The sequence below is a fragment of the Oryza sativa genome, chromosome 11, assembly GCF_034140825.1.
Source record: "Oryza sativa Japonica Group chromosome 11, ASM3414082v1".
NCBI lineage: Eukaryota > Viridiplantae > Streptophyta > Magnoliopsida > Poales > Poaceae > Oryza > Oryza sativa.
Window position 1 is genome coordinate 5,691,116 of NC_089045.1, and position 9,041 is coordinate 5,700,156.

General features: G+C 46.0%; 1 pseudogene; it reads right to left on the bottom strand.

Moving 5' to 3' along the window:
* Positions 1 to 4,576: 4,576 nt before the first annotated feature.
* Positions 4,577 to 5,757, bottom strand: LOC107279345 (F-box/LRR-repeat protein At3g59200-like; annotated as a pseudogene).
* Between the last annotated feature and the right edge of the window lie 3,284 nt (positions 5,758 to 9,041).

Below are 9,041 nucleotides of genomic sequence, written 5' to 3' on the forward strand. Positions count from 1 at the left end.
GGAAGAAAAGGCGGAGACACGAAGTCAAGAAAGGATAAACGGGATGGGCCAGATTTCCGACCCATTACCTCTCTTTGGGCTGTCAAGTCCCACATTTGGCCCATGCAAGGGGCCCAACCTTTGAGAATGTCGGCCCAATCCCATCCGGCATGATCCATAATTTTGAGGAATAAGTTCACTTCATGACCCTCAAATGTGATCGAAATCTAATCCATGACCCTAAACTACAAAACCGGATATCTCAACCCCCAAACTCCTAAAACCGGTGCAATTTAACTCCCTTGGCGGTTTTAGGAGGCTGTTTTGCTGACGTGGCGCCACGTGGCGCCTACGTGGCAATATTGACCGAGTTTTTCTTACACATGGTGTTGACGTGACACTTACGTAGCGGTAGAAATAAAAAATATGCATGGGGCCCATTAGTCATTCACACAAAAAAATGTAGGCCCACTGACATGTGGGCCGACATGTGGGGCCCACATGTCAGTCCTTCTTCCTCCTCCCTCGCTCCCTTCTCTCTCTTTCTCTTCCCTTCTCTCCCCTTTGGCTGGTGGCGCGCGGGGACAGCGAGAGCGGCCAATGGCGGGCAGCCGGCGGCGGCTGCGTTCGGTAGCGTGGGACGGGGGCCAGCAGCGGCGGCGGGCGGGCGAGCGGGAGCGCGCAGCGGTGGCGGGAGGGGGCCAGGGGCCGGTGAGCCTCCTCCCCCACCACCACCGCCACCATCACCAGATCTAGCCAAGTCAAAACCCGCCGCCAGACAAGCACGGGGAGCTTGGCCTCGGACGGTGGCGAAGGAGTAGTCGAGGCAGAGGAGCGCAGAGACGTTGGGGAAGATGGCGCGGTCATGGGAGGCGGTGTCGGTGGACGCGGCGCCATGCCGCGTCGTGCTCCTCCTCACCGTCCATGGCCGCCGAGAGAGAGGGGGGTTAGCAAGCCTCCTCCACACTACCACTGTTGCCACCACCGCCACCTCGCCCATCCTCCGCGCCGCCGCGGGATCTCCGTGCCTAGCCTCGGCGCCGCTACCGGATATCCGCCGTGCTGCTGTCGCGGCTGCCACCGCCACAGCTCTACTGTCGCGGCTGCCACTGCCGCCACTACCGAACGCCGCCGCCGTGGGATGGCAATGCCGCCGCCGCCGGATGCCGACGCCGCTCGCTCTCTTTGTCCCTGCGCGCCACCGGCCGAAGGGGAAGAAGGGGAGAGAAAGAGAGAGAAGGGAGAGAGGGAGGAGGAAGGTCTAACATGTGGACCCCACATGTCAGTAGGCCTACATTTCTTTTTGTGTGAATGACTAATGGGTCCCACGCATATTTTTTATTTCTACCGTCACGTAGGTGCCACATCAACTCCACATGTAACGAAGACTCGGTCAATACTGCCACGTAGGCACCACGTGGCACCACGTTAGCAAAACCGCCTCCCAAAACCGTCTAGGGAGTCAAATTGCACCGGTTTTAGGAGTTTGGGGGTCGAGATATCCGGTATTGTAATTTAGGGTCATGGATTAGATTTCGATCACATTTGAGAGTCATGAAGTGAACTTATTCCTAATTTTGATCCATGAGCTATGACGTATGGGTGCCACCGTCTCTTTTTTTTTTAACTGTAATATGTAATGCTCCACTCTAGTCAGCACGCCGTGCGAAAGTGTTGTACGATAAAATCATCGTCCAAACGATAGGCTTGTTCATTTTGTTGTCAATTTTAACCTTATCAAACTTTGGAAATACCAAATTTTGATATGTTTTGATATTGTCAAATTTTGTTAGCGTTGGATGTATTTAGTTTGATATACTTTTTAAAATTTTGATAGTGTTTTTATAAGAGGAAAGTTTCAAAACTATCAAATCATGGTAGGATGGCATTGGTAGAATACTTTTAGCTTGTTATCTTACCAAAATTTAGTAATAATATCAAATGATGGTAGGGTTGAAACTTGAAAGTGGCAATAAAAGTGAACAGGCCTTATGACTTGATTTACACCAATTTACTCATTTTTAATAGTTGAGGACACTCTATTCCCGATTCGGTTTTGTGATTAAGGGATGTTTCAGTGGACTTTTTCCAGCATGATTTGGTCCATCCAAACTAAGGCGAACCGACCATGTTCCGGGATGAATTTGGCCTCACAAATGGATCATCTAATATTATCAATATAATAATGATCTTTCCTCTAAAAAAAATGGATCATCTTATAGCATTAGATTATGGTCTGGCCCGTATGCACATAACATTTTGCAGCATCACAGGGAAGTAGGCTTGTCCAAAATGAACACGGCCTGAGCTGAGCCAGGCCACAAACACGTAAATAAAATTCAAAAAGTTTGTAGAAATTCAATGTTTCATGGTTTAATCAGCAGAAAACTCCAGGTACGTTCTCATCCACAGATCAACAAACATGCCCAAAATACATTACAAGATGTGCATACCATTAAACATTTGAGGCGGAGCAATATTTACAGACCTTGGATATGCTATTGCTAAAGGTTAGCAGATTCATCATCCCTGAGTTAATGAATCTGAGTTAACCAAAGAGTCCAAAAGACATAGCATAGCATAGTTGGTATGTTAGGTCCAACCAGATTACCTGCACTTCTAAATCCCTTTTTAGGGCCCTGCAATTACAAATTCTGACTAGGCCATTTTGTCAGTTCTAAACCGTCCCTATGACGAAAACTGACGTGATACCTGTAGTCAGAATAGGGCACCATTGTCACAGTAACAGCAACTTAAGCACCAACACTCTGAATAGTAATGAGTAGTACATCCATGGACAGCCCAATTCTTAAACCCTACTCGAAACTGAAACCTGCCAAAGAAAATGAAGGGTAAGTTCGCAGTCTGAGCAGCAACTAAATTGTTCAGTTACTTGACAAGAAACTTAAAGTACCGGAACATACTACAAATCCACAAAAAAAAAAATCCCATGTTCAACAATTTGTTTCATATAACACTATGCTTTAAGGCAAAATGTTTCATAGAACATCATATTTCTGCAAAGTATCCATGCCATTATAGTAGTATATGGTAGCCCCGAATTACACATTCCTAGGCTACAATGTGAGATGGCAAAGATGATAATGTGAATCCCAGTAGCAGTCATAAAACACATGTCTGCCGGTAAATACATTTCTCGACTTCTCTTTCCCCGGCCGCAGGCTGTGGCAGAGAGTCAGTAAAGGTCTTTCCCAGCAGACAGTTAGCCAGCAAAGGCAACTTTTCCTGGCAGAACGAGCGTCCTAAACCTATGTTATGGCGCAGCAACCAACGCTTGAAAATAAGTTCAATACAGTGCATTACTGCTCACAGTCATTAATTATCAAATGCAGAAAGAAAGAAAAATTTTGCTGCTGTTTAGAATTAAACAGCGAGCCAATAAATTATCAGCACAAGTAAGATATTCAAAACTATTCGACCTATGAGCTTACCGCTTATACAATGTACGTACTTCACAATAAATAGATACTATACAGCTTTATGCATACTATCTGCCAACATAACATAAATCATTAGATTGAGTTTCACGCTTCCACCAAATGCAGGGCATGATTTTTCATTTTCTTTACAATTCGGTACTCTAGTCTTATCTCTTGATCTTCTGACAAAGTAGGAGTTTTTACACTATTTGCTTTCTTTCACATATATGAAGTTGAAGGAAAAATCCAGAAATATAGAAAGAATGAATAGTGTCAATAGTTATCTTACGGATATTAAATGTAGATAGGAACTTCAAAACTTTGATAACTCTCTCTTCAATCGCTCCACATTTTACTACCACTAACTTAAGATGTTCTGATATTGCAGATGACTTCTTCGTTTGGATATAACTTCCTTTCATTTCCACCTTATTTTTAGTCCCCTGAAATAATAACAGTAACAAAATAACAATAAAACATTTGGCCAAGATAAATCCGCGTTATGTAATAATTGTAACCAGGAAGCAATTTTCCATTTAGAATATATACCATGCCACGAAACTTGAGAGTGAGCTTCTCTAGAATAGGTGAGTGCTGAAGGATGCAGCTAAGTGCCTCAAAGTCGATATCCGCAGATTGACAAAGTCTTCAACCTGCTAAATATAGGGCATTGCTGCCAGTACCTATTGGAATTAAACTGCACAAGATGCAAACAGAAAATATCAACTAATACTCACTGTAAACAGATGGTTAAAGATATTACATGTGGTGGCAGTGCATTGGAAGTGATAAATGCATAACATACATCCTGTGCTTGTAATGCTCGTGACCGTGACAGAACAATCAACACCAACGTCTTCGCATGTGATAAAGCTTGCGGAAGCGTGCAGTTGTTACTATCATCATATCTTGGAGGAGTATTCCAATCTCCAAATTCACCAGTGACTCCAACAAAAGCCTCGGTTAATAACGGCATACCCTCAAACACAGGATTCCGGTTCATACTAAAACGGTTTTGCTATATTTGTGTCGCCACAAAATCTCATCGATTATAGTCGATTTTTCAGCTCTCTGATTTGCTTTAGATTAGCACTGGATATTATGATTTGCGTATGCGTTGTTTGAGATCTGCGCCCGACTACCTGCAATCTATCATCAATGTATTACTGATCCAGAGCAAACACAAAGTAACGTGCTCAACTGATCGATGTATTACTGCCCAAGGTCCTATCATTAACGTGTTCAACTGAGCAAACAGGCAACTTTATTGCTGTAATTATATATTTATACAAATTTACACAGTAGTTACACCCCACTTACATATGTAATTTTGAACTTACATATGTAATTTTAGGACTTACATTGTAAATACACTAAAATTACATATGTAATTTAGGGACTTACAATGTAAATACATGCTGACTATATTTTGGTGAAAAATATGGCGCCATAAATATAGTTACTCCCTATTAAAAAACATACGAAGTGAGAGGAGATTCGGTGCACAAATATGAGTGTGGAAAGTACGGCTGAAAATGCAACGGAAGATGTTGAGGTGTTTCAAGGATCGGGAAGAGATCTTCTTGGCATCAACCAGGTTACAGAAGGATATATCAAGATGCTCCAGCACCGGACAGCTCGAGAAATCAAGGAAACTGTGCATCAGCTTCACACCAGTAAGCTGTAGCTTCTCCAAATGCCGGGAGACGATGGCCAGGTTATCCAGCGCTAGTTGGACGCCACTGGGAGCGAGTCGCAGCTGCAGCACACGGGCCTGGCACATCACCGCGGCATGGCGGAACCAGCGGTCCACGCGGCGGGCGTCGGCGGCGAAGTCGGACAGCCCGCCCAAACTGAACCTGCACTCGTCGATCGGCGCGCCGCGCCCGCGGTGGAGCAGAAGGCGGTGCACGAAGTACCCGAACTCCTGCATCGTCACCTCCTTGTCCCAGTTGGTGATGTGCAGTCTCGCCACCGACTTCCAGAGGTGGCGCCAGCGCCGCGCGAGCACGCACGTGAGCACGGCCTCCGGCGCCGGGAGGAAACCGAGGATGTGTTGGACGACACCATCCGGCAGATCCCTATCCTATCGACGCCGCCGCCGCCGCCGCCGCTGGCGCTCGGACGTGGGGCTTTCCCCGGAGGCATTCCGTCGAACAGGCGGCGTGCGTCGGGGCCACACCGCAAGAAACAGCTGGAACTCACAATGGAGGATGCGAGAGAGAGAGAGAGAGAGATGGAGGCCTCGCCGTCGGCAGCCTCGGGCGCCGCATCGGAGCAGGAGTCGAGGCGAAGTGGTCCAACCCTAGTGCTGTGAGGATTGGGGAGTGAAGCATCGGCCCTCGCGGCTGGCTGGGTAGAGGAGCCGAGCATGAAAGTCAGAACACGGGCTGGGCCGTCACGGCCCATTGGACTGTGGGCTCTGAGCCCATTATGAGGCCCATATCCACAGATATTTCCGGCCTAATTTCTGTGGAATAAGTTCATCTGAGATCCCTTAACTTGTCAACGAATTCAATTTTCATCCTTCAACCGGAAAACCAGACACAACGTGTCCCTCAACTGTCAAAACCGGTGCAATATAGGTCTCATGGCGGTTTAGACGATGGTTCCTAGTGGCTAATTTGACTCGGTCTTCATCTGACGTGGCAGTGACGTGGTGCTTACGTAGGTACGTGGCAATTTGATTTTGGAAAATAATAAAATTTGTGGGTCCATATATCAGTTACACTAAAAATTAATTTAAAAATGGTGAAACCCACGTAAGCCACACATGTCATCCTCACCACCTCCTCTTCTTCCTCCTCCCTCCCCAACTCCCCTTTCTTCATCTCTCTCTCCCCTCTCCTCCCTACAGGCGCGAGTGAGGACTGAGGAGGGGTGGCACTGCGCGGCCCATGTGGGCCATGATGGACAACTCGGTGCGCTTGGACCAGCGAGTGCCACCGGAGCCGTGCGTGACATTCTGCCTTGCTGAGCCCCCACGTGTCTCCCACCTCTCCGTCCCCCGGCCTTAAGTCCCACACGGAAGTCGCCTGCGTCGTCTTCAACTCTCTTGCCGGCTAGCCGCTCCACCTCCCGAAGGACCCGGACACCGTCGGCGAGGAGGCCGGCGAGGCGTGCGGGGAGCGAGGAGGCAGGGAGCCTGGCGATGGCGGTGCGCCATGGGTGGGTCGCCGACTCGCCGTGACGCTCGCCTGCCCACCACTCCACTTCGCCCGCCCCTCCGCTCCATTCCGCCCCGCCGCGACACATGCCCGCCCCTCCATCTGCTCTGCCCACGGCCCGCGGCCGCTCCGTCCTCCCTCCATTTGCTCTTCCCATGGCCCGCGGCCGCTTTGCCCCGCCGCGACGCTCAATTTGATTGTAGCAGCCCTGAAACTTGCTTATTTCTTTCTGAATGTTACCCTAACGGTGCTCAAGAGAGTTTGCATTCCTATCAGACTCAAAATCACGGTTAGCATGGTAGTGGTCTGTGATCCTTTGCCAATATGACATCCCTGGTTGCTCATTGCCAATAATAGGATCTAAGCTAATGCTCTGCCATGAAATGCACAATTAAAAGTCCTCCTTACGAGTATAGTTGCTTTATCTTTTGGCTGATCCTTTTGCACCATTTCTTGAAGTATGAAGATCTTCATTTGGCATTAGCACTTCGACATCAGTGTCCTCGGACATCATGCGCACAAAGGAATCACCTCCACTTGCCATTTCAATCTAGTCACTGCAATAAATATATAAATTGATGGCCTTTCTAATCGATCTCAGAAACATCAACAAATGATTGTAATGTACGTCAGATTATACTGTTTATAACATGTATTTATTTAGGATATATATTGGTTCTGCAGTATTAACGACTCAGTACAATTGTACAAACAGTTGGTCATTCTGAAGAAATTTAGGACACTTGTACAAGATTAGTGTCTGATATATCCTAGTTTACTGAATGTGAACTGCTTATATATCATGATTACGTATGTATGGTTGTACGTAGAATTCAGATAACACTTACAAATCTGAATTTTGTTAGTTCTGCACCCCCTCCATTGAGTCAGTGTTATCTGAATAACAGAAGCTTTCACGTTTTAGATCGGTATTAAACAATACATAGATCACATAAAATTTTTGGAGCAAGAGATGCAATATAATTAAAATAGACTAATACTCCCTCTGTTTTACAATGTAAGTCATTCTAGCATTTCCCACATTCATATTGATGTTAATGAATCTAGACATATATATCTATCTAGATTCATTAACATCAATATAAATATGAGAAATGCTAGAATGACTTACATTGTGAAATGGAGGAAGTAGCAAATAACAAATGCTCATATACTGTACACTGCTGCCGCTTTTTTTTTATGCATCAGTTCAGTAAAAAAAACCTTGTTTTTCAGTTTCTAGAATATTGACCCAACCTGACACTAACTGATGCAATTATCGATGAGTAATGCACATCGGCAAAAGAAGGTTGATTTCAGCATATTAAAGGCCGGTCTGACCGTCTTGTGGCCGATCAGACCGCTACTATGTGGCCGGTCGGACCGCCCCTGATCAGGCCGAGACAGTGAATACATAAGTGATTGTGTGTGTGTGATGAAAATGTGAGCACCAGTGAAAATACAATGACCTAATGTGGCAATTTAATCATCTCTTTGCTAGGTCATTACCCCCTTGATAGTACGACGAAACTAACAAATAAACTAGCAAATTTGATCGCCCTTCACCTCGATCAATTTTAAAACTAAAACACTAGTTTTACCGTTTTCTTTTCTTCGCTTCGTGCCATCAAATTTTAATCCATCGATAGTCATCCATGTGCATACATGACGTGGACCTAACTTAAAATATATCTCAATAGCAACGGTTAGTCCACAATTAGCACTTGTCATTAATTACCAAAATTAACAACGGAGGCCTAGATGCTTCACTGTCGAGGAGGACGAGGCTGGCGAGGAGCAGATCCATCGTCACTATCACCATCTTCGTCTGCCGAAGAGACTAAAGAGGGGCTTGGAGAAAAAGGGGAGAAATATGAGGAAGAAGAAAGGGTTACAGAGGCTGACATATGGGTCCCACTATCATAAACTCAGAATAGTGAGGGTGAATGGAGAGGCTATTGGAGTAAACAATAAGTTTAACTTGCAAAATTAGATAGAGAGTTAGCCAAATAAATATTTAGAGTCAAATTTGGAGAGACTGTTGGAGAGTAGTATTGGCTCACATGGCACATTAACCATGATAGGGTGAATGAAGAGGCTATTGGAGTAAACAACGAATTTGACTTGCCAAATTAGATAGAGAGTTGGCCAAATAGGCATTTTGAGAGTGGTATTACTTGACGTAGCACATTGACCATGGTCAAAAGCACTAAGTCAGCCAAAAAGTTAGGAATATTTCGTGGAACCGACATATGTCATCCTCACTCTCCCTCACTTGTTCATCCTTCTCTCTCCTGTCTCTCTCCTCCCTTTTTCCCTTTGGCAGTGACGAGGGAGCTTGGGCTATCGACCACGACGGTAGCAACCAGCTAACCTCGACAACAGTGGCAACGACCGAGATGGCAGCTTGCGGAAGCCGCGGGTGAACATGAGGAGCTGGTGCAGGGTAGATCAT